Source organism: Carex rostrata, chromosome 13 (assembly GCF_964058835.1).
Source record: "Carex rostrata chromosome 13, lpCarRost1.2, whole genome shotgun sequence".
Classification (NCBI taxonomy): domain Eukaryota; kingdom Viridiplantae; phylum Streptophyta; class Magnoliopsida; order Poales; family Cyperaceae; genus Carex; species Carex rostrata.
This window is the reverse complement of record NC_135930.1, coordinates 2,905,380-2,932,753: the sequence shown is the minus strand read 5'-3', so window position 1 is coordinate 2,932,753 and position 27,374 is coordinate 2,905,380. Positions and strand designations below refer to the sequence as shown.

General features: G+C 34.0%; 4 long non-coding RNA genes across 8 annotated transcripts in view; all 4 read right to left on the bottom strand.

Moving 5' to 3' along the window:
• LOC144564009 (uncharacterized) overlaps nucleotides 1–24,606 on the bottom strand; it is a 30,711-nt gene extending 6,105 nt beyond the window's left edge. The window contains exons 1-2 of the long non-coding RNA XR_013514528.1: nucleotides 24,534–24,606; nucleotides 21,216–21,264 (exon numbers count right to left, since the gene is read on the bottom strand). This is a non-coding gene — a long non-coding RNA (uncharacterized LOC144564009). The remainder of the gene's footprint in view (nucleotides 1–21,215; nucleotides 21,265–24,533) is intronic.
• Nucleotides 6,457–7,967, bottom strand: LOC144564592 (uncharacterized). 4 transcript variants are annotated; one of them, XR_013514665.1, is made up of 6 exons: nucleotides 7,818–7,967; nucleotides 7,712–7,765; nucleotides 7,516–7,573; nucleotides 7,262–7,400; nucleotides 6,619–6,679; nucleotides 6,457–6,521 (listed from the first exon to the last, which is right to left on the bottom strand). It is a non-coding gene; the product is annotated as an uncharacterized LOC144564592 (long non-coding RNA). The 4 variants fall into 4 exon arrangements; XR_013514662.1 differs by having other exon boundaries at nucleotides 6,458–6,679; XR_013514664.1 differs by lacking the exons at nucleotides 6,457–6,521; nucleotides 6,619–6,679 and adding an exon at nucleotides 7,032–7,162.
• On the bottom strand, nucleotides 10,213–10,644 carry LOC144564802 (uncharacterized). The gene is made up of 2 exons (XR_013514747.1): nucleotides 10,575–10,644; nucleotides 10,213–10,440 (listed from the first exon to the last, which is right to left on the bottom strand). It is a non-coding gene; the product is annotated as an uncharacterized LOC144564802 (long non-coding RNA).
• Nucleotides 18,780–21,032, bottom strand: LOC144564636 (uncharacterized). 2 transcript variants are annotated; one of them, XR_013514682.1, is made up of 5 exons: nucleotides 20,797–21,032; nucleotides 20,615–20,690; nucleotides 20,468–20,526; nucleotides 19,982–20,217; nucleotides 18,780–18,912 (listed from the first exon to the last, which is right to left on the bottom strand). It is a non-coding gene; the product is annotated as an uncharacterized LOC144564636 (long non-coding RNA). The 2 variants fall into 2 exon arrangements; XR_013514683.1 differs by having other exon boundaries at nucleotides 18,860–18,906.
• Nucleotides 24,607–27,374: the final 2,768 nt, after the last annotated feature.

Below are 27,374 nucleotides of genomic sequence, written 5' to 3'. Positions count from 1 at the left end.
CTAGATATTGAAAGCAGAAACTAATCTGGCAAAAAAATTCCAAATCACAAGCAGAGTATTCCATGGGCATAACTTGATAAAGTTGAAGCTTGCAAGAGCTGTTGTACACACCACTTAGAAGTAAGGTTAATACACTTCTGTAAGAAAGAAACAATTAATAGGGACAAAGAATAATAACCAATGACCTGAATTAGAAGTGAAATTGAACAGATTCTGATATGACTACTTAACTCACTGGCAACCCAAATTGTCAAAACAGGAGACTTAATTATATGGACCAATGAACAACGATAGAAGATTTTGACGAGGGATAACCCTACTAGAACAGTTTACTGGGTATTTTAACTTGAATTTCAGTCACAAAGATAGAAGCTTTTGCACTTCATTTCGCATGTCAAACGTACTTTTAACTCAACCAAACCCAATTTTGCCGGTTCTCAGTTGGTCTTCATTTTCCACTAATTTCATATCCTAAATATATTCTATGTAGAGGTAAAACCGTCTAAAGTCTCTAAACAAGTTATTAATAGAACAAATATAAACAATGCATAACATACCTATATGAGCCTCATTCACAAAAATACCTGTCTTATACTTCTGTTTTCTCCATCAACGGCATAAAGGGATGTACTCCATGCTGGCTACTTTATGGTTTCAGTTAGGGAGCAAATCTGAACATGCATGTCGTGCTTTCAGAAATCCATCCTATCAGTTGTCACTACGGCCCTGTCAGTAGAGAAAAAACACAATTGAACAGCTTGGAAATTTTCATTTAGATGTCAATTTAGTCTGACTAGTAGCCTTTGAGGCATCACAAATATACTATACCACCCCAGTTTTTGTGGAACAACTAAAGATGGTTTTCGATCGGTGCAGCTCAAAACCTGATGGACCTCAGATGGTACACAAGGGTTGAATACCATTTAGTCTGATGGGGGTTCCAACCTATCAACTTTAAATATCTCCATGCAGGTATTGAACATCAAGCATCTATGCATTAAATGCCAAAAAAAGCTTACTTCGATTAACAACACTAAATATTGAAAGAAGAAACTTATCTTGCAAAAAAATTCCAAATCACAAGCAGAGCAGCATCTCCCTTGGGCATAACTTGATAAAGTTGAAGCTTGCAAGAGTTGTTGTACACACCACTTAGAAGTAAGGTTAATACTCTTCTGTAAGAAACAAACAATTAATAGGGACAAAGCAAGATGACCAAGGACCTGAATTGGAAGTGAAATCGAACAGATTCTGATTTGACAAATTTACTCACTGGCAACCCAAATTGTCAAAACTGGAGACATAATCATACGAACCAATGAACAACGATAGAAGATTTTCACGTGGGCTAATCCTACTAGAACAGTTTACTGGGTAACTTAACTTGAAATTCAGTCACAAAGATAGAAGCTTTAGCACATAATTTCGCATGTCAAACCTACTTTTAACTCAACCAAACCCTATTTTGCCGGTTCGCACTTGGTCTTCCTTTTCCACAAATTTCACTTCCTAAATATATTCTATGTAGGGGTAAAGCAGTCTAAAGTCTCTAAATAACTAATTCATAGAACAAATATAAACAATGCATAACGTACCTACGTGATCCTCATGCATAAAAATACCTGTCTTATACTTCTTTTTTCTCCATCAACGGCACAAAGGGTTGTACTCCATGCTGGCTACTTTATAGCTTCAATTCAGGAGCAGATCTGAACGAGCGTGCCGTGCTTTCATAAATCCATCCTATGACTTCTCACAACAGCCCTGTCAGTAGAGAAAAAACACAATTAAACAGCTTGAAAAAATTTCATTCCGATGTCGATTTAGTCTGATTAGTAGCCTTTGAGGCATCTCAAGTGTACTATACCACCACAGTTTTTGAGGTACAACTATAGTTGGTTTTAGATCAGTGCATTTACTAGCTCAAAACCTGATGGACGTTAGATGGTACACAAGGGTTGAATACCATATAGTCTCATGGGGTTTCAAACCTACCAACTTCAAATATCTCCATGCAGGTATTGAACATCAAGCATCTATGCATTAAATACCAAAAAAATCTTACTTCGATTAACAAGACTAGATATTGAAAGAAGAAACTTATCTTGCAAAAAAATTCCAAATCACAAGCAGAGCAGCATCTCCCTTGGGCATAACTTGATAAAGTTGAACATTCCAAGAGTTGACACACCACATAGAAGAATGGTTAGGACTCTTCTGTAAGAAAGAAACAATTAATAGGGACAAAGCAAGATGATCAACGACCTGAAATGGAAGTGAAATTGAACAGATTCTGATATGACTACTTTACTCACTGGCAACCCAAATTGTCAAAACTGGAGATATAATCATACGAACAAATGAACAACGATAGAAGATTTTCACGTGGGATAATCCTACAAGAACAGTTTACTGGGTAACTTAACTTGAAATTCAGTCAAAAAGATAGAAGATTTTGCACATAATTTCGCATGTCAAACCTATTTTTAACTCAACCAAACCCTATTTTGCCGGTTCTCACTTGGTCTTCATTTTCCACTAATTTCACTTCCTAAATATATTCTACGTAGGGATAAAGCAGTCTAAAGTCTCTAAATAACTAATTAATAGAACAATTATAAATAATGAATAACGTACCTACGTGATCCTCATGCATAAAAATACCTGTCTTATACTTCTTTTTTCTCCATCAACGGCATAAAGGGTTGTACTCCATGCTGGCTACTCTATAGCTTCACTTCCGGAGCAGATCTCAACGAACGTGCCGTGCTTTCATAAATCCATCCTATGACTTCTCACAACAGCCCTGTCAGTAGAGAAAAAACACAATTGAACAGCTTGAAAAAATTTCATTCTGATGTCGATTTAGTCTGATTAGTAGCCTTTGAGGCATGACAAGTATACTATACCACCACAGTTTTTGAGGTACAACTATAGTTAGTTTTGGATCGGTGCATTTACTAGCTCAAAAGCTGATGGACCTTTGATGGTACACAAGGGTTGAATACCATATAGTCTCATGGGGGTTCAAAGCTACCAACTTCAAATATCTCCCTGCAGCTATTGAACATCAAGCATCTATGCATTAAATACCAAAAAAATCTTACTTCGATTAACAAGACTAGATATTGAAAGAAGAAAACTTATCTTGCAAAAAAATTCCATATCACAAGCAGAGCAGCATCTCCCTTGGGCATAACTTGATAAAGTTGAAGCTTCCATGAGTTGTTGTACACACCACAATGAAGAATGGTTAGGACTCTTCTGTAAGAAAGAAACAATTAATAGGGACAAAGCAAGATGATCAACGACCTGAATTGGAAGTTAAATTGAACAGATTCTGATATGACTACTTTACTCACTGGCAACCCAAATTGTCAAAACTGGAGACATAATCATACGAACCAATGAACAACGATAGAAGATTTTCACGTGGGATAATCCTACAAGAACAGTTTACTGGGTAACTTAACTTGAAATTCAGTCAAAAAGATAGAAGATTTTGCACATAATTTCGCATGTCAAACCTATTTTTAACTCAACCAAACCCTATTTTGCCGGTTCTCACTTGGTCTTCATTTTCCACTAATTTCACTTCCTAAATATATTCTACGTAGGGATAAAGCAGTCTAAAGTCTCTAAATAACTAATTAATAGAACAATTATAAATAATGAATAACGTACCTACGCGATCCTCATGCATAAAAATACCTGTCTTATACTTCTTTTTTCTCCATCAACGGCATAAAGGGTTGTACTCCATGCTGGCTACTTTATAGCTTCACTTCCGGAGCAGATCTCAACGAACGTGCCGTGCTTTCATAAATCCATCCTATGACTTCTCACAACAGCCCTGTCAGTAGAGAAAAAACACAATTGAACAGCTTGAAAAAATTTCATTCCGATGTCGATTTAGTCTGATTAGTAGCCTTTGAGGCATGACAAGTATACTATACCACCACAGTTTTTGAGGTACAACTATAGTTAGTTTTGGATCGGTGCATTTACTAGCTCAAAAGCTGATGGAGCTTTGATGGTACACAAGGGTTGAATACCATATAGTCTCATGGGGGTTCAAACCTACCAACTTCAAATATCTCCCTGCAGCTATTGAACATCAAGCATCTATGCATTAAATACCAAAAAAATCTTACTTCGATTAACAAGACTAGATATTGAAAGAAGAAACTTATCTAGCAAAAAAATTCCAAATCACAAACAGAGCAGCATCTCCCTTGGGCATAACTTGATAAAGTTGAAGCTTCCAAGAATTGTTGTACACACCACATAGAAGAATGGTTAGTACTCTTCTGTAAGAAAGAAACAATTAATAGGGACAAAGCAAGATGATCAATGACCTGAATTGGAAGTGAAATTGAACAGATTCTGATATGACTACCCGAGTTTACCCGTACCCGACTATACCCGTACCCGACTATACCCGTACCCTATTACCCGAGTACTGTTCATCCGAATTCAAAATTCAAAAATTCTGTTTTTCCCTCCCAAAAAAAAAAGAAAAAACCAACAAAAAACCAGAAAAAAACCAACAAAAAACCAGAAAAAAAACAGCAAAAAAAAAAAAAAAAAAAAATACCCATACCCGCCCTACCCGTACCCTCCCTACCCGTCAAGGGTACACGGGTACGGGTATAGGACGGGTAGGGTATGGTTTTAGAAAAATATACCCGAGATACCCTTACCCTTATACCCTTCCTACCCGACCTACCCATACCCGAGACGTACCCGTACCCTACCCGGGTATACCCGGGGTACCCGTACCCGCCCCATTATTAATACCCTAACTACAGCCCTGCCAGTAGAGAAAAAACACAATTGAACAGCTTGAAAAAATTTCATTCAGATGTCGATTTAGTCTGATTAGTAGCCTTTGATGCATCACAAGTATACTATACCACCACAGTTTTTGAGGTACAAATATAGTTGGTTTTAGATCGGTGCATTTACAAGATCAAAACCTGATGAACCTTAGATGGTACACAAGGGTTGAATACCATTTAGTCTCATAGGGGTTCAAACCTACCAACTTCAAATATCTCCATGCAGGTATTGAACATCAAGCATATATGCATTAAATACCAAAAAAATCTTACTTCGATTAACAAGACTAGATATTGAAAGAAGAAACTTATCTCGCAAAAAAATTCCAAATCACAAGCAGAGCAGCATCTCCCTTGGGCATAACTTGATAAAGTTGAAGCTTCCAAGAGTTGTTGTACACACCACATAGAAGAATGGTTAGTACTCTTCTGTAAGTGAGAAACAATTAATAGGGACAAAGCAAGATGATCAATGACCTGAATTGGAAGTGAAATTGAACAGATTCTGATATGACTACTTAACTCACTAGCAACCCAAATTGTCAAAACTGGAGACATAATCATACGAACCAAAACAACGATAGAAGATTTTGACGTGGGATAATCCTACTAGAACAGTTTACTGTGTAACTTAACTTCAATTTCAGTGAAAAAGATAGAAGAATTTGCACTGAATTTCGCATGTCATACCTACTTTTAACTCAACTGAACCCTATTTTTCCGGTTCCCAATTGGTCTTCATTTTCCACTAATTTCACTTCCTAAATATATTCTATGTAGGGGTAAAGCAGTCTAAAGTCTCTAAATAACTAATAAATACAACAAATATAAACAATGCATAACGTACCTACGTGATCCTCATGCATAAAAATACATGTCTTATACTTCTTTTTTCTCCATCAACGGCATAAAGGGTTCTACTCCATGCTGGCTACTTTATAGTTTCCCTTCGGGAGCAGATCTGAACGTGTGTCGTGCTTTCATAAATCCATCCTATGACTTCTCACTACGGCCCTGTCAGTAGAGAAAAAACACAATTGAACAGCTTGAAAAAATTTCATTCAGATATCCATTTAGTCTAATTAGTAGCCTTTGAGGCATGACAAGTATACTATACCACCACAGTTTTTGTGGTACAATTATAGTTGGTTTTAGATCGGTACATTTACTAGCTCAAAACCTGATGGACCTTTGCTGGTACACAAGGGTTGAATACCATTAAGTCTGATGGGTGTTCAAACCTACCAACTTTAAATATCTCCATGCAGGTATTGAACATCAAGCATCTATGCATTAAATACCAAAAAAATCTTACTTCGGTTAACATGACTAAATATTGAAAGAAGAAGCTTATGTTGCAAAAAAGTTCCAAATCACAAGCAGAGCAGCATCGCCCTTGGGCTAACTTGATAAAGGTGAAGCTTGCAAGAGTTGTTGTACACACCACATAGAAGTAAGGTTAGTACTCTTCTGTAAGAAAGAAACAATTAATAGGGACAAAGCAAGATGACCAATGACCTGAATTGGAAGTGAAATTGAACAGATTCTGATATGACTACTTAACTCACTGGCAACCCAAATTGTCAAAACAGGAGACTTAATTATATGGACCAATGAAGATAGGAGAACCAATATTTAAAACTTCCAGAAGCTTATTCAGTGCTGAATGGAACTCATCCTCTGAAAAAGAACAAAAATAGATATTGAACTACAGAAATGAATTAGTAAAAATAAAAATATGAACACAATTCAGATAAAAGTTGGAGTAATACTAGACCTGTATAGTTTCTCTGCCACAATAACTGGTGCACCCATGGCCATGTTGTAACCGCCACTTGCTGCCAGATCAGTTATGGAAAACATAAACCAATTCAAATTTTCTATTTAGAAACAGAGAAACATAAACCAATTCAACAAAGTTATTGCTGAATAACAATTGCATTGCCAAAAATTGTAACTATGCCAGATTTTCTGCAATTATGCCTCGATAGGACCTTACATGTACAACAAAGACCCAATTGTGAAACAGACACAAATCAAGACAAGAACATAAGGACACATAAAAAAATAATATACAAATGTGTGATCAAACCGCTCTGTACCAACATTATCAGTAGCTTGATTCGCATAAATTATTCTGATATAGAACATAGTACTTTCTTGAAATGTACTTCTTCCAGTACATAATTTCTCTGCAAGTGAGCTCAGGGGCCCGCGTGTTTGGCTGATAGTTCTTGATGCTCTTATATCAGAATAATTTATAGGGTCCCTAATAACTTCCAGGTCTCAAAAACAAGATAAAGAAGAAGAGACGTTTGAAACTGCATTAATAATTATAGGGTTAATTTTGCACTTTCTACAAGCACATTTGCATCCTTAAACAGTCTTGAAACAATTACCAAATGATGTTGAATAATTACCTCTAATTGTAAATCATTTGATCCGAAATCTCTCTCCAAGCACCTTGAAACAGTCTTGCAACAGTCTTTACCCTGTCAGACCAAAAGAACCAGGTGCCATGCCGCATTTGCATCCCAGTCATTTCCCACGACTAATAACCTGCATCATACAAAACACAATAAAATGACATTATGAACTTAATGAATTCATGTCAAGAATAGACAAGTCATTTAGATCTCTATCAAAAGAGGTTTATGAGAATAAAAAGAAAAACCAAAAAAGACAAGTTATTTAGATCCCAGTCATTTCCTTTTCTGTTCTTTTCTTAGACACTTAAATAAAAAAAAACAAAAAAAAAAAACACAAGAATTAATAGCAGTTCTCACAAAGGTTTCAGAAGACGAAAATCTAAATATATAGCATTGATAAATCTACACAAAAGGAAAAATGAGAAAAATAGCAGTTATCACTGGTTGATGCTCCTGATGTCTCCCCGAGATTCTCAATTTTAAGTTACAGTTACCCTTTAACAAGTAAGAAAATACAAAAAGATGAGAACATCACCCATGGTCTGACCTTGTGATTAGATCTGACGACTCTGCATCACACTGAGGCACACAAAACTTGTACCTTCGTGTAACAATGAAAAGAAAAATCTTGAGCTTCATTCTAGATAGTAATAAAGAGAGAGATTAGGTGAGGATAAGGGAAAGATAATACTAGACCTGTATATCACTAAAACCAAATCCTATCTAGTCAGGGGCGTAACATTGATAGTCAGAACTTGACATCTAATAATTTCACACTTTGCTTGATCTAATGATTCTGGATCATTCAACAGTATAAACAATTCCTTTTAGAACAACAGTATAAAAGGCAATATGTATGTATACCTCTTGCCGGAAAAGGTGATCCAAATCTTTCAAAGAACAAGGCCAAAGATCCAAAAAACTGCATCTCCATGCAAGACCCAAAATAAAATACATCATAACATTTTTGTTGCAAGAGGGAAATTTAAGAGAGAACATAATCTAATTTTTTTTTTTGCCAAAGTTACTTACAGGGACAAAACTGGCAAGGAGTGAGTCCTCAATTTGAGACACATCAGCTGATGCAATCTGAAATTTTCAATTTCAAAACTTGAGCAACCCATTAGAATTTGGAAGAAGCTAATGCATGAAAAAGATGTTATAATGAATTATTTCTTTCTAACATTTATTTGTCAAGTTGACCATCCATATGCCAATAGTGACATTCCAACAGTGGGTATTCCTTCTGAATGAAGAAAAAAATAAAAAAGAACTTTCAAACAGTTTGGGAATGCAACCGTCCTTTATGAATGCCCAATTTAGTAGATTGAAAGTAAGAAAAAGTTTTAAAATTTTAATTAGGCCGAAGCATACAGTTGGCCTCCCCTATAATTGGGAAACATAAAATTTCGTCCTGGAACTATTGAAAAGAAGCAATTTGGTCTGTTTATGAGTTAATCAACTCGGACATAAAAGCATATTGCTCCTTTATTTTTTCATAAAAAACAAATATACTATATCTTTTTCCCCATGCAGTAAGAGATACCACAATTCTTTTTTTTTTTAATTTATGGCAGTTGCTGCCAGATAGTTGCATTAGCCCACACCATGATACAACCTTTACATACAAGCTCAACTAGAGGCATATGTGCTAAAAATACAGTGCCATACCAGTAACTGCACCCGTTTACCAGTATGCATTTAGAAAAGCAGAAAAACCTCTTAAGACTACAATTGTATTAAATCAATACATAAAACCTAACATATGACAAATGTTAACTTCATAATGCAGCAATAGTATGAAACAAAATTGAATTATAAAACCATGATTGTAACTGATGCCAGTTACAATCATATGTGCTAAAAATACAGTGCCATACCAGTAACTGCACCCGTTTACCAGTATGCATTTAGAAAACAAGAAAAACCTCTTAAGACTGCAATTGTATTAAAATATTAAATCAATACATAAAACCTAACATATGACAAATGTTAACTTCCTAATGCAGCAATAGTATGAAACAAAATTGAATTATAAAACCATGATTGTAACTGATGCCAATTATCAAAGGTTGAAAAACAAGTACCTCTTGATGCCAATTATAAAGAGTAGATTTCAATCCTAAATTGATAAAGAATATCAGTCACAGAAGAGATACCAAGGAGCTGAAGCTAATTTCACACTTGTATTCAGCCAAACAAGACTACTAAATCACTGGAAACAGTAATAACTTGAGGATACAAACCAAAACCTGACAAATATAAAATTGAGAAAGGGGTATTTGACTGCACATGAAAATAACTTAAAAATTGAGAAAGGGGTAGGAGACCAAACCTGATATAAAAAATAAAGAAGTATAGTGATAGTTGAATCTTCCTGTAAAAAGTAAAATTGAGAACCAAGGAAAAACAAGCATCGTTAAATCAGTGAAAAACAGAAATCACTCCACTGAGTATCAATCACAGTCATAATAAAAACTTTTGGTAAAAAAAATAAGGTCGACAGGAAATAACCCCCCAAAATACCACTGATCAAGAACAAATCAACGAGGTTAGACGCAATCAGATAGAATAACAGTCCTGAGAAACAAAGGGGACAGATCCTTATTATACCAATTAGAAGCGGAGCAGTAAACAACGCTAAAGAGGGAAGACCGTGCACACCTGAATTACTAATGGCAAAAAGTGGAGGAAGAACGAACAAGATATACCAGAACAAGAACAAATGAACAAGATATATAAAAAAAAAAAAAATCACATACACCGTGCACATACCTGAATTGTGGGGTACAACACGCTATCTCAACAACTCCTAACCAAGCTAACATTGTACTAATTAAATTTGTTGAAATAGAGACCTAGTAGGAAAAAAATTACAGATCCGCCTAAAGAACATCCAAGAAACTAAACCTGACTAAAGAACAAGTAACAAGATAATATACCTGAGTGGAAGAAGGAATGTCTGGCAGCAAATCGACAGGTGCAGGAGGGTTGTTGAGGAAAGAGAGGATGTGTGTCCGTCCCTGCAGCATGGTGTCATCTAGAAGCTTTCCGTATGCCTCTTTTGCAAGAGATGCCACTCCTTCGTCTTCATCTCTCTTTGACTCTGTCAAGAGTGACTGAGCTACATCCATGTCCATTGTAGACCGATTTGGGATGAATATGGCTCCCTGTTTTTCATTTATTTAGAAACAAAAAAGTAATGTAAGACATTGCAAGAAATTGTGAAAGAAACAGAAAAATTCTCAAAATTAAGGTTAAAATTGAAAAATAATGTAATGTGAAATCTACAAATGAAATCTACCTCCATACTGTTTCAATTAAGCTTAAAAATGCAAAATCCTAAACCAATTGACAGAATTTCAAGAAACAAGACTGTAATGTGAAATCTAGAGAGGAAATGTAGAGAGAAATGGCTAAGAAGAGAGGACGCCTGTCTTCGTCTCTGTGAGAGGGTCTGAAAGAGGCGCGTCTGAAAGCGACTGTGCGAAGAGCGAGATAAGCTAGGAGAAACCGCACCAAATAGTCTCACATGCGCGGGAGGAGAAGAGAGGCGGAGGCTTGCAAAGAGAGATGATGTGTGTCCGTCCCTGCAACATCGTGTCAGCTAGAGGCTTTCCGTATGCCTCTTTTGCAAGAGATGCCACTCCTTCGTCTTCATCTCTCTTTGACTCTGTCAAGAGTGACTGAGCTACATCCATGTCCATTGTAGACCGATTTGGGATGAATATGGCTCCCTGTTTTTCATTTATTTAGAAACAAAAAAGTAATGTAAGACATTGCAAGAAATTGTAAAAGAAACAGAAAATTTCTCAAAATTAAGGTTAAAATTGCAAAATAATGTAATGTGAAATCTACAAATGAAATCTACCTCCATACTGTTTCAATTAAGCTTAAAAATGCAAAATCCTAAACCAATTGACAGAATTTCAAGAAACAAGACTGTAATGTGAAATCTAGAGAGGAAATGTAGAGAGAAATAGCTAAGAAGAGAGGACGCCTGTCTTCGTCTCTGTGAGAGGGTCTGAAAGAGGCGCGTCCGAAAGCGACTGTGCGAAGAGCGAGATAAGCCACCAGATAGTCTCTCACACGCGCGGGAGGAGAAGAGAGGCGGAGGCTTGGCATGCTCTCTCCTTCAATCTCGTAAGACAGAGGCACACTCTTTCTCCGTTGAGGAACAAAATGAACAGAAACAACTAAATGGCATTAAATAAGAGTATGGGAGGAGTGTAGCCGTTGCGATGGAACGGAAAGGATCTTCGGCATTAATTAGTAAGATATGGGAAAGATTGGGAACGAAGCTTGGAGAGAAAGCATTCCACTGAGGTTTTAATTTAGGGGTAGAGAAAAGACGTATTGATACCACCTGAGGTAACATAAGTTTTGAGGTTAGATCTAGATCGTTCGATCTGTTTTTGCACGAATATTAAAAGTACCGGTGCATTCCACATCGATCTTTCCTCTTAGCTGTGCTTGTTTTACAGATGCGTCAGAGACTCAGAGCACGCCGACCCATTGATTTTACAAGAGAGCAGAAAGGTTGTAACAGACAAACAGCACTCCTGTCTCTGGTGAAAAAGTTAATGATATCAAAGGTCTTTTCCAAAATAAAATATAAAAAAATGGGAAATTGGGAATAATGCATCGTAATATGAGCAGAGTTGAATGAATCGTTTGATGCAAATTAACTTATGACACTTGAATCAAAAATTTAATTAATGATGTGATTAAATGAATATAATGTCATCGGGTTTAGAACAATTTAATTTCATTTCAATTTTAATTTAATTTCACTTCAATTTCAATTTTAATTATACTAAGAACATTTTTGCAAACCTGTTTGGAATATCCTCCAAAATTATATGCATGCAATTAAGAAGATAAACTAAACATCTGTCAAAGTAGAAGAACTGAATTAAACTTTTAAATTAAGAAGATAAACCTGTTTGTATAACTTGCCATTGTTGCATCGCCAAGTCTCCAAATCTATAAAGATTTGGGGTGTTCAACGGTTCGGTTTGATTTAGCATTGCAACCGAATCGAGCTGAACTAAAGTTTTATTTCGATTTGTTCGGTTCAAACCAAAATATATTATTTTTCTTATTTAAAACAATTGATTTATAATAAACTGAAATATATTAAGAAATAAGCTGGAGTATTAAGAAATAAACTGAAATATATTAAGAAATAAGCTGGAGTATTAAGAAATAAACTGAAATATTTAAAGCAATTGATTAATAAATAAACCAGGGTATTAAGAAATAAACTGGAGTATTAAGAAATAAACCAGAGCGGTCCGGACCAAATTCATAATATATAAAAATTCAGTCGGTTCAATAATTCCGATTTTCAAAATTTTCAAACCAAACCGAACCGAACCGAAATTATAATTCGATTTTAAAAAACAAACCAAACCGAACCATTAAACCAAAAAAAACCAAACCGTTTAATTCAAACTAATTTAGTTCGGTTCAAAACCAAATAAACCGTAACCAATGAACACCCCTAATAAAGATTGAAACACAATCAAGTTTCATTTACAATTATTTTCAATTTTTCCATTGTTTCAACTTCTCTACAGTAAAGGGAAGAGTTGACAGGTCTCGAGTAACGAGTATCACACCGCTTTACTTTCCTTCATGTTTTATTCTATAAAATATCCTCTGCTGCTCTTCATGTAGTGAGTTACTACTTACTATGAGTCATTCTGTAGGACCCACCCGTCCGTGATAAGTAATAGCAGTTGAGTCAGAAGGTTATAACAGAAAAACAACACTCCCGTCTCTGATCCAAAATGTAATGATATCAATTGTCTTTTCCAAAATAAAAAAAAATAGAAAAATTACTAAATGAGAATAAGTTGTTGGAAATTAACGAATTTTTTTATAAACCATAATTAGAAAAAAGTTTCAATGAAATCAACATGATTATTTTTTTTTATATAAAAATTATAGGAACCGAAATGGCATTTCGGTTCCGAAATTTTTTTTTGAACCGAAATGGCAATTCGATCCGGAAATTTTTATAATTTTTCAACGTATTTTTTTCTTAAAATATGTGAAAACGGTTGGAACTAAAATGACATTTCGATTCAAAAAAAAAAAAAAACTGAAATGGCATTCGGTTCTTATGGTTTTTTTTTTTTTTTAAAAGTAATCATGTTGGTTTCATAAAAATCTTTTTTGTACTTATGGTTTATAAAAAAAGTTCGAAATTAACATATGACGCTTGAATCAAAAAATTGAATTTATGATGTGATTAAAGGGATAAAATGTCATGGAGTTTAGAACAATTTAATTTCACTCCAATTTTAGTAACGGTAAAAAGTTTTGAGATCAATAAGCTTTATACATAATTCGTTTTTTGTTGTTGAAATTTATTTATTTATTTTTAATTAATTAATTTTTATTTTTGTCAGAATTTGATCACTTTCTTCAAATGTAATATCAATTATATGGCAAAAAATGTAGCACGGTACATATATAGTTGTCTCTAATTTTTTTTCTGTCCTTACTTCTTAATAACACAAATAATAAGTTATTTTTAATTTGGCTATTCTTATTTTGTAATCAAACAAACATAATATCATTAATAGTCATAGATGGCTGGGTCCTACAAACAGTTCTAAAATAATTAAGAAGCCCACTCATGTAGTAGTTTCAGCAATATGCAAACATCAATCGGTGTTACATGGAATTCTGGTACTGAGTTCTGCAAATTTGCAATTATGTTGTAATTAACCACCTGAGGAAACAAACAAAATGAAATCTTTCAGTTAATTAGGAAAAAACCAAGAAAATTTGTTGTTAATCGACTTCAAGTCACATAATTAAATATAGACTTTTTTTTCCAAATTTTTTATTTCTACCATTTTTTGAAAAAATATAAACCAGAAAACTCAGATTTTTGAGAAATTTTAATTCTGCCCTAGTTGTAGTATACTGATGCGGTCCCAAAGACTAGAGTCTACACTGTGCCAATGCGACCACATAAAAAATTATGACTAGATTTCTAGGAAATTTTTATTTCTTTTATTTAACCCATGTGGCCAAATAAAATATATTTATGGAAATTTGATTTGATTTTATAGTATTGTGCCCGTGCGTTGTGACGGAATATTTTTTAAGATAATAAAAATGAATTCTCATACAAAATGACAAATATTTATTAATAAGATAAATCAATAAAAAAAATATATATTTAACAATATTCATCGATATTAAAATAAAATTGGATCTAAATACAATATAGAATGAATCTCTCATCTCTCAAAGTGGTCGCCTGCAGTCCCTGTGTGGGATCCAAAATCAGAGAGAAGAAAGAAATGCCTTGTGCCTTAGCATGGATCATGTCATAGAATGAAAATTTTCTTCTTTTATAACTCTTGTGTGTGCATATATCTTAAAGTAATTTTTTTTAAAGTAGGAGTGTTTGCAAAGAAGTTCATACTTCTACATCTTATGATGATGGTTAATTACCTGTGAAGGAAATATGACAAAAATAATATCATAAATAGCATGTTTCTAGGGTAAGCTTACGTGAGATATAGTTTGGCATGTATATGTTGTTGGTTCTATCAATTATCATGATGAATACAACCTAATCTGATTGTTCATTGTAATGCTTAATTAAGATTAGCATGTTGCCTCGATAATACAACCTAAACTGATTCCAAAAGCAAGTACAGTATTAGCTACAAAAAAAACTTACCGTTGGTATGAATCTGTACCGGGCTCTACACTAATTCATGATCCTATATAACTTGATGAATGTTAAAATTAAAAAAATACCTCTAATCAAGGTCAAGATGAGATCAGCTGTAAAATCAGTAAGTTGTTAATCGACTTCGTTGTAAAATCAGTAAGTTGTTACTTGGAATTCTGATACAATAGAGCGAGCGAGGAACAGCGAACGACCTTCAGAGCGAACTTTGTAAATAATGGAATTACAAGTAAGTTGTAAAATCAGTAAGTTGTTAAAAAAATACCTCTAACCAAGTAACACTGATTGATGTTTTTGTTTTCTGATTTTACGGCCAAATAAAATATATCTTAAGATTTTTATTTCTTTTATTTTTGTTATTTTAATTTTATTTTATATAAATCTTGAAAATTTGACATCCGACATTGGTTCTATACACAATATTTTATTTTATTTTGGCAAAAACTTGATACTATCCAAAATAAAATTAAAATATCAAGATCTTCTGCATATACATAAAAAAATTATATAGATTATATGTAACAGCTTTATTTTGACATTTAAATTTTAAATTATTTTAATTCTAAACAAGAAAGTATAATAACCAAATTTGTATTATTTTTCATCTACCAAAAAAAAAAATCCAAATAACCAGTTTTTGGTCAAATTTCGAGATTTAGAGACCCAAAACCGACTAAATTCAGATCCAGTGAAGTAACTCAATTTTTGGGTTTTAGATTGGAACTATCCGATTCGAATCCGCGACAATCCATTCAAAATAGAGTGTACACATTTTGAGTTATATATATGATCCTCGTGAGAGGGCATGCATGAGCCCCACATCAGAGACCATGCTGTTTTATATTCTTATATGAAAATGAAGATTGAAAAACAAAAAATATCCACGGCAACACAAAATTCCCCAAAAAAAAAATAAACAAGAAAATTCTGAACAAAGATGGCTTGCAAGAAATACCTTGGGAACTTGAAAGAAGTCGAAGAAAACTAAAGAAGTTGGAGAAGAGATTGTTTGTTCACTAACCTAGATCGAGTCTGACACTCAGTTTATTCTGCGGAAGGGGCCCTGTTATTGAAAACAGAGAGGGCATGCAAGACTAAGAGAGCGAGAAACAATCAAAGCAGATGTAATATTGAACGTTGGGGTGCTTGATATATATAGAGGCAATAGAAATAATCCTGCTATTAATAGATTAATTAATTAGTGCCGAAGTCATTTGTCTGGGTCACATACATTTTCCTTTTTTAATCTGATTTCCTTTTATATCTGGTTTGATTCCCTCACATCTAAATTTGACAATGCAATTACTATTTATAATTAACAACCTTGACACTATTAAGAAAGTATCTCACATTTATCGTTTTTTCAGTATTTTAATTTTAATTAGATGTACATCGATTCATTACTGGTTGGTTTATATTGAGTTTTAATTTAGGGACAATTTCTTTATTTATCCTAAAAAATAAATATAATTTTTTTTGTCTCTAAAAATTTAAATTTATCCTATTCGCCTTTCAACTCTTACAATATTATTTTATTTATATCTTATAATTAGTTTCAATTTAATTAAAAACTACCTTGACTGTCGTCTACCCTGCAACCAACTTTGTATTTTTTATTTTTGTTTTATCCTTAACGGCAGATGGTGCAACCATTATTATGTAATTTTAAATTGTTTCTAATTATTTTGACTTTTGTGTCAGAAAATTTGTGTACTCATACCAAAAATTGAAACACAATAATTTTAATAGTAAAACTTACAATTCGAAAAAGGTGAAATGGTAATGAAAATCTGTGGTCAGTATGGTCACTACTCTTCAAGTTGTGAGAGAAGAAAACTGAATGATGCTATGGACGATGCACCAACTAAAGAGTCGTAGAAATGGTACTTTTTGTATAGGCATAGAAATGATACTTTTGGTGTTTTCCAATTTTGGCATTTTTGTAGTAATCAAAAATGTATTTTTATTAACTTAATTGGGTGATCAGTTTATGTGATTTTCAATTTTTATTCTAAATTGGAGAATGTTTGCTTTTGCATGAAATTTGATACTGTTATGAGAAACAACACAAAAATGAAGGTATGATATTTAGTTTTTATCATCTCTTCCTGTTCATGGTTAATAGGTTGGATATTTCTGTCATTTACTGTTTAAGTTATACTCTGTAATGAGTATTTTTTCTGTAATTTACTGTATAAGTATACACTGATCTTATTAAAGAAATCACAGTACCAGATCAGCAAAGCTTGTACATGCATTTAGATGAAAAATAAAGTAAAAAATCACTTGCATTGGCATTTAGGATTCAAGCAATCAATCAAGTTCCATTAAATTGACAGTAGAACTGTCTGCCATACAAGGTTTTGACTTTTGAAAAAAATCTAAAAGAAAGGACCTAGTTCTAATTAAGGAAAAAGAAAGAAAATGATAGAAAGTAAAAAAACTAGACAATAAGACAAGTAAAAGAAAATTAAAAAGTTGCAGCGTGCAGATTTCTAATATTAAGCTCCCTGCCATTTTGACTTTTTTTTTTTTTTTCTTCTGCTATGCTTTATGTTGTTGTCTCTCAAACCAGCTTCGATATTCTCTCTTTATTTCTTTTGTTGTTGCATATGTTGCCTGCCCATTTAATGAAAAGAAAATATGTAAAATAAAACAATAGCGAAAGGGTGATACCATTTAGAATAAGACAAAAATTAGAAAAATATTATTAAAAAAAAAATAATAATAGTGATACCATTCTCAAGTATTGACTAGACTGCCAAAGTAGTACTGTTATTATACCAGACTAATACCATAAATTACCAAGTACCTGAGTCATGCCCCGCTTTTGTACTTTTGTATCATAAATTGTAAAAAGAGTTCGATGCATCTGAATTATGCTTGCAAATAGCTTGAAAGTGTACTAATTAAACACCTACCCTGTTTAGCCTATAACAGATAATTATGCTTGCAAACAACATACCAATACTGGTCAGCTAATCGGTACCACATTTGCACTAAAAGGAGATTGAGATGGGAGGGACGAGGCAGGCAGGCACCGGGTGGAGGTGGGGGCTGATATCTCTCTTTCCCAGAGAGAACGATAGAGCACTGGAGAGGAATAAAAAATGAAAAATATTTCAACCAGCACTTAGATCCATACGGATCTTGATGCAGATCCAAGGGAGGAGATATGAGGTATGGCTGAGGTATGAAGAGATGAGGCATTGGAACCCTCCTCATTAAATAAATAACAATTGAATGTGAAACAGTGAAACAAAAAATAACAAGAAAGTTTAAAATGGTAACATAATATAACTTGGAAATGGAAATTTGAAGTTTGGATCATCTGGGTACAACATTTGTTTGAACAATTGGATATTTGATGCTTATATATATGAGGCCTGCTGAGACAAAATGATGCACCATGCCACCATCTAGTTTCTCTTTCACTTAATTTAGATAGCATTTCAGTTGAGTTTCATGTGAATTAAATTTTTTTAATGGTCCATATATTGACAGAATTTTGTGAAACATGGAATGATATTCAGCACGAAAATTAGTACAAAACTAGTTTGTAAGTAGAATGAAAATACAATATTTTTTTTATCTTTTAGCTTAATTTGAGAAAGCAATATTCAAATTGTCAATTTAGTCCAATTAATCATAATCATCATAATATGCAAAATAAAAAGGAACTTCTTTGGAAATATTAATTATATCAGATTCATTTAGTGAAAAGAATAAAAAAGAATAAAAAAAGATTCAGCAGTTCTATTAACAAGAAATGATTTTCCATCCTGAACAAATCATCTAGATATGGTACAACTGTGAAACATGTATAAATATTTGAAAAACGATCCTTTCCAAGTGAATTATTTTACCATCAACACTGTCCTTTTGCAGATTTTAACATTGGCATCTTTGGTTGCTAAATCTATAAAGCACACAAAGAGAAAACTTAAATCAGTTGTTTAGTACTGATACTTGGTGTAGAATTAGGGTGTTCTTAAGCTCACCAAGTCCCTTTGTGAGCTTAATTCAAAAACCTATTGAATTGGTTTCGAAAGATACATCCAAACCATTGAAACCAATCTACTTCACGAGTGATGCATTTACAAATTTATGAAGTTTTGAACTAATTTAGCATAAAGTCAAGCGGTAAAAAAAAGATGGTTTATAATTAATTTTAATGTGTTCATTTTTCATCATTTTAGCATAAAGTCAAACGGTAAAAAAAAGATGGTTTATAATTAATTTTAATGTGTTCATTTTTCATCATTTTTTGTCCGCTTGACTTTATATTAAATTAGTTTGAAAATTTATAAATTTTGCATGATCACTCGTGAAGTAGATTTGTTTCAACAATTTGGATGCGTCGCTTAAAACCAATTCGATGAGTTTTTTAATTAAGCTCACAAAGAAGCTTGGTGAATTTAAGAAGACCCTAGTTTTGTACTGCTGATACTTGTATATAGTGTGCACCAAATGCTCAAATTAACCAAAACATATTGCTTAGATAAACCTATTGAAAAAATCATCATTTAAGTGCTTCAATACAGCTATATATCTCTCAGTTTTGTATTGAACATTTATCAGTTGGTTAATTATAAAACCAAAATAATGTACAAAAACTAAACCGCTATGACTGCTTCCAGAAATATTGTACTCATGTTATGAATCAGATAATTGTGATACGGTTCTATTTGAGATAGCTGGCCTGAAATAGTTCATACTTCTTTCATAGTAGATGAATGAGGGGGCCAAAAACAGACAAGAACATGCTACTCAAAAACCAAGTTCAGTTCAGTACTGTACTGTTATGGAAAAAAATCATTTGCATAGGTTCTTTTTGTAGTTGTAAGCTAAATCAATAGGTACTGAAATTTGAATCTGTACCCACTACACTTGTCTCTCCACATTAAAAGTAGATAAAAAAAATGAATCAAATATATTATAATTAATATAAAGCTAAGCTAGTTAGACCAGGTGAGGAATTAATTTACCTGAACAAAAAGAGTATTGGCAAGAATAAGCTTCTTCTTGTTGTCACATCATCTCTGACCTGACCCTGTGCTTATAATTGGTGGTGAAACTGAACAGTATCTTCTTGTAAGTAGCATATAAAGAGTCGCTACGAGATTGTCAGCAGAAAGACCCTTATGCTTGTAAATATAATAAAAAGATTACAACTACTTCAACCAACATGTTTTCCTTTTTTCTTTATTCTTGGAGGCTTGGACTACAAGTTTTATTTATATCAATAGGAATAATTTCATGTATTCAAGTCCATTTGGACAGAATCCAAATTCCAAACATAAGTTAGATGGACGGTTATTAAAAAAAAAATTAAAATTAAAATTTGGAGGTTTTCCATTCTGCATGCCTTGTACTAAATTTGTGCATTACTGATCATGACTGTTACAATCTACATCCATTATTCAGGTGCTTGAATGTACTAAATGAAAAGGGAGGGCAGAAGTGTAAATTACCTCTTTGTTGGCTCGGTATAGTTGTTGATGCAATTATCATAATTTAAATAATTTATATGCTGCATTTTCAGTGGAATAAAATATCAAAACTCTTGGTTACATTGTGAAAATCTTATGATGAAAAATAAAACTACAATTCCAGCATACCCATGTTGCAAATGTGTTTGCATCTTTCTGTTCCAAGCCTAGTGATCCAGGCATTCGAATGTTGCATATTTGATACCTACACTTTAAAAGAAAAAGATCATTGATTATCAAATAAACAATGCATGCTTCACATAAAAATCATACTAAAAAGTAAAAACTTAACACGGAAAAATTATAATTACCCAGCATCAGAGTATATTCTTAGTTTACAACCTTAGCTGTGATCATAATCAACTAGTGCACCTGATAGGAATGTTTTCTTGTTGATAGTCACATTGGGAATGTGCTTGAATTTGATCCTCTCAAAACCAGTTTCTTCTTGGCTTACAATCTTCGACAGCAACCTCTCAGTACAACCCCTGATCTCTAGCTTCTATGCCATTATTGTAGTCAAGTATTCTGGCAGGGTTTCCATTTCATAATTTGTCACAACCCGTGCTTTCAGATATCCATCCTATGACTTGTCATTAAGGCCCTGCCAGTAAAGAAAAAACACAATTGAACTCCATGGAAAATTTTCATTCGAATGTCGATTTAGTCTGACTAGTAGCATTTGAGGCATCACAAGTATACTATACCACAATAGTTTTAGATGTACTACTATAGTAGGTTTTAGCTCGGTACATTTATTAGATCAAAACCAGATGGACCTTTGCTGGTACACAAGGATTGAATACCATTAATACGGACAAAACAAGATGACCAATGACCAGAACTGGAAGTGAATTTGAACAGATTCTGATATGACAACTTAACTCACTGGCAACCCAAATTGGCAACCCAAATTGTCAAAACTGGAGACATAATCATACGAACCAATGAAAGAAGAAATCTTACTTCGGTTAACATGACTAAATATTGAAAGAAGAAACTTATCTTGCAAAATAATTCCAAATCACAAGCAGAGAAGCATCTCCCTTGGGCATAACTTGATAAAGTTGAAGCTTCCAAGAGTTGTTGTACACACCACATAGAAGAATGGTTAGTACTCTTCTGTAAGAAAGAAACAATTAATAAGGACAAAGCAAGATGATCAATGACCTGAATTGGAAGTGAAATTGAACAGATTCTGATATGACTACTTAACTCACTAGCAACCCAAATTGTCAAAACTGGAGACATAATCATACGAACCAATGAACAACGATAGAAGATTTTGACGTGGGATAATCCTCCTAGAACAGTTTACTGGGTAACTTAACTTGAATTTCAGTCACAAAGATAGAAGATTTTGCACTTTATTTCGCATGTCAAACCTACTTTTAACTCAACCAAATCCTATTTTTCCGGTTCTCAGTTGGTCGTCATTTTCCACTAATTTCACTCCCTAAATATATTCTATGTAGGGGTAAAGCAGTCTAAAGTCCCTAAATAACTAATTAATAGAACAAATATAAACAATGCATAACGTACCTGCGTGATCCTTATGCATAAAAATACCTGTCTTATACTTCTGTTTTCTCCATCAACGGCATAAAGGGATCTACTCCATGCAGGCTACATTACAGTTTCACTTCGGGAGCAGATCTGAACATGCATGCCGTGCTTTCAGAAATCCATCCTATCACTTGTCACTACGGCCCTGTCAGTAGAGAAAAAACACAATTGAACAGCTTGGAAAATTTTCATTTAGATGTCAATTTAGTCTGACTAGTAGCCTTTGAGGCATCACAAGTATACTATACCACCACAGTTTTTGAGGTACAACTATAGTTGGTTTTAGTTCGGTGCATTTACTAGCTCAAAACCTGATGGACCTTAGATGGTACGCAAGGGTTGAATACCATTTAGTCTCATGGGGGTTCAAACCTACCAACTTTAAATATCTCCATGCAGGTATTGAACATCAAGCATCTATGCATTAAATACCAAAAAAATCTTACTTCCATTAACAAGACTAAATATTGAAAGAAGAAACTTATCTTGCAAAAAATTCCAAATCACAAGCAGAGCAGCATCTTCCTTGGGCATAACTGGATAAAGTTGAAGCATGCAAGAGTTGTTGTACACACCACTTAGAAGTAAGGTTAATACTCCTCTGTAAGAAAGAAACAACTAATAGGGACAAAGAAGAATGACCAATGACCTGAATTGGAAGTGAAATTGAATAGATTCTGATATGACTACTTAACTCACTGAAAACCAAAATTGTCAAAACAGGAGACATAATTACATGGACCAATGAACAACGATAGAAGATTTTGACGAGGGATAACCCTACTAGAACAGTTTACAGGGTAACTTAACTTGAATTTCAGTCACAAAGATAGAAGCTTTGCACTAAATTTCGCATGTCAAACCCCAACTTTTAACTCAACCAAACCCTATTTTGCCGGTTCTCAATTGGTCTTCATTTTCCACTAATTTCAGTTCCTAAATATATTCTATGTAAGGGTAAAGCAATCTAAAGTCTCTAAATAACTAATTAATAGAACAAATATAAACAATGCATAACGTACCTGCGTGATCCTCATGCATAAAATAACCTGTCTTATACTTCTGTTTTCTCCATCAACGGCATAAAGGGATGTACTCCATGCTGGCTACATTATAGTTTCACTTCGGGAGCAGATCTGAATGAGCGTCCCAAGCTTTCAGAAATCCATCCTATGACTTGCCACTACGGCCCTGTCAGTACAGAAAAAATACAATTGAACAGCTTGGAAAATTTTCATTCAGATGTCGATTTAGTCTGACTAGTAGCCTTTGAGGCATCACACATATACTATACCACCCCAGTTTTGTGGCACAACTATAGTTCGTTTTAGATCGGAACATTTACAAGCTCCAAACCTGATGGACCTTTGCTAGTACCATTTAGTCTCATGGGGGTTCAAACCTACCAACTATAGTCTCATGGGGGTTCAAACCTACCAACTTTAGTCTCAAGGGTTGAATACCATTTAGCCTCATGGGGGTTCAAACCTACCAACTTTAAATATCTCCATGCAGGTATTGAACATCAAGCATCTATGCATTAAATACCAAAAAAATCTTACTTCGGTTAACATGACTAAATATTGAAAGAAGAAACTTATCTTGCAAAAAAATTCCAAATCACAAGCAGAGCAGCATCTCCATTGGGCATAACTTGATAAAGTTGAAGCTTCCAAGAGTTGTTGTACACACCACATAGAAGTAAGGTTAATACTCTTCTGTAAGAAACAAACAATTAATAGGGACAAAGAAAGATGACCAAGGACCTGAATTGGAAGTGAAATTGAACAGATTCTGATATGACTACTTAACTCACTATCAACCAAAATTGTCAAAACAGGAGACTTACTCATATGGACAAATGAACAATGATAGAAGATTTTGACGAGGGAAAACCTTACTAGAACAGTTTATTGGGTAACTTAACTTGAATTTCAGTCACAAAGATAGAAGGTTTTGCACTTAAATTAAAATGCCAAACCTACTTTTAACTCAACCAAACCCTATTTTCCCGATTCTTAGTTGGTCTTCATTTTCCACTAATTTCATTTCCTAAATATATTCTATGTAGAGGTAAAACAGTCTAAAGTCTCTAAATAACTGATTAATAGAACAAATATAAACAATGCATAACGTACCTATATGAGCGTCATTCACAAAAATACCTGTCTTATACTTCTGTTTTCTCCATCAACGGCATAAAGGGATCTACTCCAAGCTGGCTACATTATAGTTTCACTTCGGGAGCAGGTCAGAACATGCATGCCGTGCTTTCATAAATCCATCCTATCACTTGTCACTACGGCCCTGTCAGTAGAGAAAAAACACAATTGAACAGCTTGGAAAATTTTCATTTAGATGTTGATTTAGTCTGACTAGTAGCCTTTGAGGCATCACAAGTATACTATACCACCCCAGTTTTTGTGGAAACAATATAGATGGTTTTAGATCGGTATATTTACTAGCTCCAAACCTGATGGACCTTTGCTGGTACACAAGGGTTGAATACCATTTAGTCTGATGGGGGTTCAAACCTACCAACTTTTAATATCTCCATATAGGTATTGAATATCAAGCATCTATGCATTAAATACCAAAAAAATCTTACTTCCATTAACAAGACTAAATATTGAAAGAAGAAACTTATCTTGCTAAAAAATTCCAAATCACAAGCAGAGCAGCATCTCCATCGGGCATAACTGGATAAAGTTGAAGCATGCAAGAGTTGTTGTAAACACCACTTAGAAGTGAGGTTAATACTCTTCTGTAAGAAAGAAACAATTAATAGGGACAAAGAAGAATGACCAATGACCTGAATTGGAAGTGAAATTGAACAGATTCTGATATGACTACTTAACTCACTATGAACCCAAATTGACAAAACAGGAGACTTACTCATATGTCAGTAGAGAAAAAACACAATTGAACAGCTTGGAAAATTTTTATTTAGATGTTGATTTAGTCTGACTAGTAGCCTTTGAGGCATCACAAGTATACTATACCACCCCAGTTTTTGTGGAACAACTATAGATGGTTTTAGATCGGTATATTTACTAGCTCCAAACCTGATGGACCTTTGCTGGTACACAAGGGTTGAATACCATTTAGTCTGATGGTGGTTCAAACCTACCAACTTTTAATATCTCCATGGAGGTATTGAATATCAAGCATCTATGCATTAAATACCAAAATAATCTTACTTCGATTAACATGACTAAATATTGAAAGAAGAAACTTATCTTGCAAAATAATTCCAAATCACAGGCAGAGCAGAATCTACCTTGGGCATAACTTGATAAAGTTGAAGCTTGCAAGAGTTGTTGTACACACTACTTAGAAGTAAGGTTAATACTCTTATGTAAGGAACAAACAATTAATAGGGACAAAGAAGAATGACCAATGACCTGAATTGGAAGTGAAATTGAACAGATTCTGATATGACTACTAATAAACTCACTGGCAACCCAAATTGTCAAAACATGAGACTTAATTATATGGACCAATGAACAACGATAGAAGATTTTGACGAGGGATAACCCTACTAGAACAGTTTACTGGGTAATTTAACTTGAATTTCAGTCACAAAGATAAAAGCTTTTACACTTAATTTCGCATATCAAACGTACTTTTAACTCAACCAAACCCTATTTTGCCGGTTCTCAGTTGGTCTTCATTTTCCACTAATTTCATTTCCTAAATATATTCTATGTAGAGGTAAAACAGTCTAAAGTCTCTAAACAAGTTATTAATAGAACAAATATAAACAATGCATAACGTACCTATGTGGGCGTCATTCACAAAAATACCTGTCTTATACTTCTGTTTTCTCCATCAACGGCATAAAGGGATGTACTCCATTACAGTTTCACTTCGGGAGCAGATCTGAACATGCATGCCGTGCTTTCAGAAATCCATCCTATCACTTGTCACTACGGCCCTGTCAGTAGAGAAAAAACACAATTGAACAGCTTGGAAAATTTTCATTTAGATGTCAATTTAGTCTGACTAGTAGCCTTTGAGGCATCACAAGTATACTATACCACCACAGTTTTTGAGGTACAACTATAGTTGGTTTTAGTTCGGTGCATTTACTAGCTCAAAACCTGATGGACCTTAGATGGTACGCAAGGGTTGAATACCATTTAGTCTCATGGGGGTTCAAACCTACCAACTTTAAATATCTCCATGCAGGTATTGAACATCAAGCATCTATGCATTAAATACCAAAAAAATCTTACTTCCATTAACAAGACTAAATATTGAAAGAAGAAACTTATCTTGCAAAAAATTCCAAATCACAAGCAGAGCAGCATCTTCCTTGGGCATAACTGGATAAAGTTGAAGCATGCAAGAGTTGTTGTACACACCACTTAGAAGTAAGGTTAATACTCCTCTGTAAGAAAGAAACAACTAATAGGGACAAAGAAGAATGACCAATGACCTGAATTGGAAGTGAAATTGAATAGATTCTGATATGACTACTTAACTCACTGAAAACCAAAATTGTCAAAACAGGAGACATAATTACATGGACCAATGAACAACGATAGAAGATTTTGACGAGGGATAACCCTACTAGAACAGTTTACAGGGTAACTTAACTTGAATTTCAGTCACAAAGATAGAAGCTTTGCACTAAATTTCGCATGTCAAACCCCAACTTTTAACTCAACCAAACCCTATTTTGCCGGTTCTCAATTGGTCTTCATTTTCCACTAATTTCAGTTCCTAAATATATTCTATGTAAGGGTAAAGCAATCTAAAGTCTCTAAATAACTAATTAATAGAACAAATATAAACAATGCATAACGTACATGCGTGATCCTCATGCATAAAAATACCTGTCTTATACTTCTGTTTTCTCCATCAACGGCATAAAGGGATGTACTCCATGCTGGCTATATTATAGTTTCACTTCGGGAGCAGATCTGAATGAGCGTGCCGTGCTTTCAGAAATCCATCCTATGACTTGCCACTACGGGCCTGTCAGTACAGAAAAAAAACAATTGAACAGCTTGGAAAATTTTCATTCAGATGTCGATTTACTCTGACTTAGTAGCCTTTGAGGCATCACACATATACTATACCACTCCAGTTTTTGTGGCACAACTATAGTTCGTTTTAGATCGATACATTTACGAGCTCCAAACCTGATGGACTCATGGGGGTTCAAACCTACCAACTTTAGTCTCATGGGTTGAATACCATTTAGTCTCATGGGGGTTCAAACCTACCAACTTTAAATATCTCCATGCAGGTATTGAACATTAAGCATCTATGCATTAAATACCAGAAAAATCTTACTTCGATTAACAAGACTAAA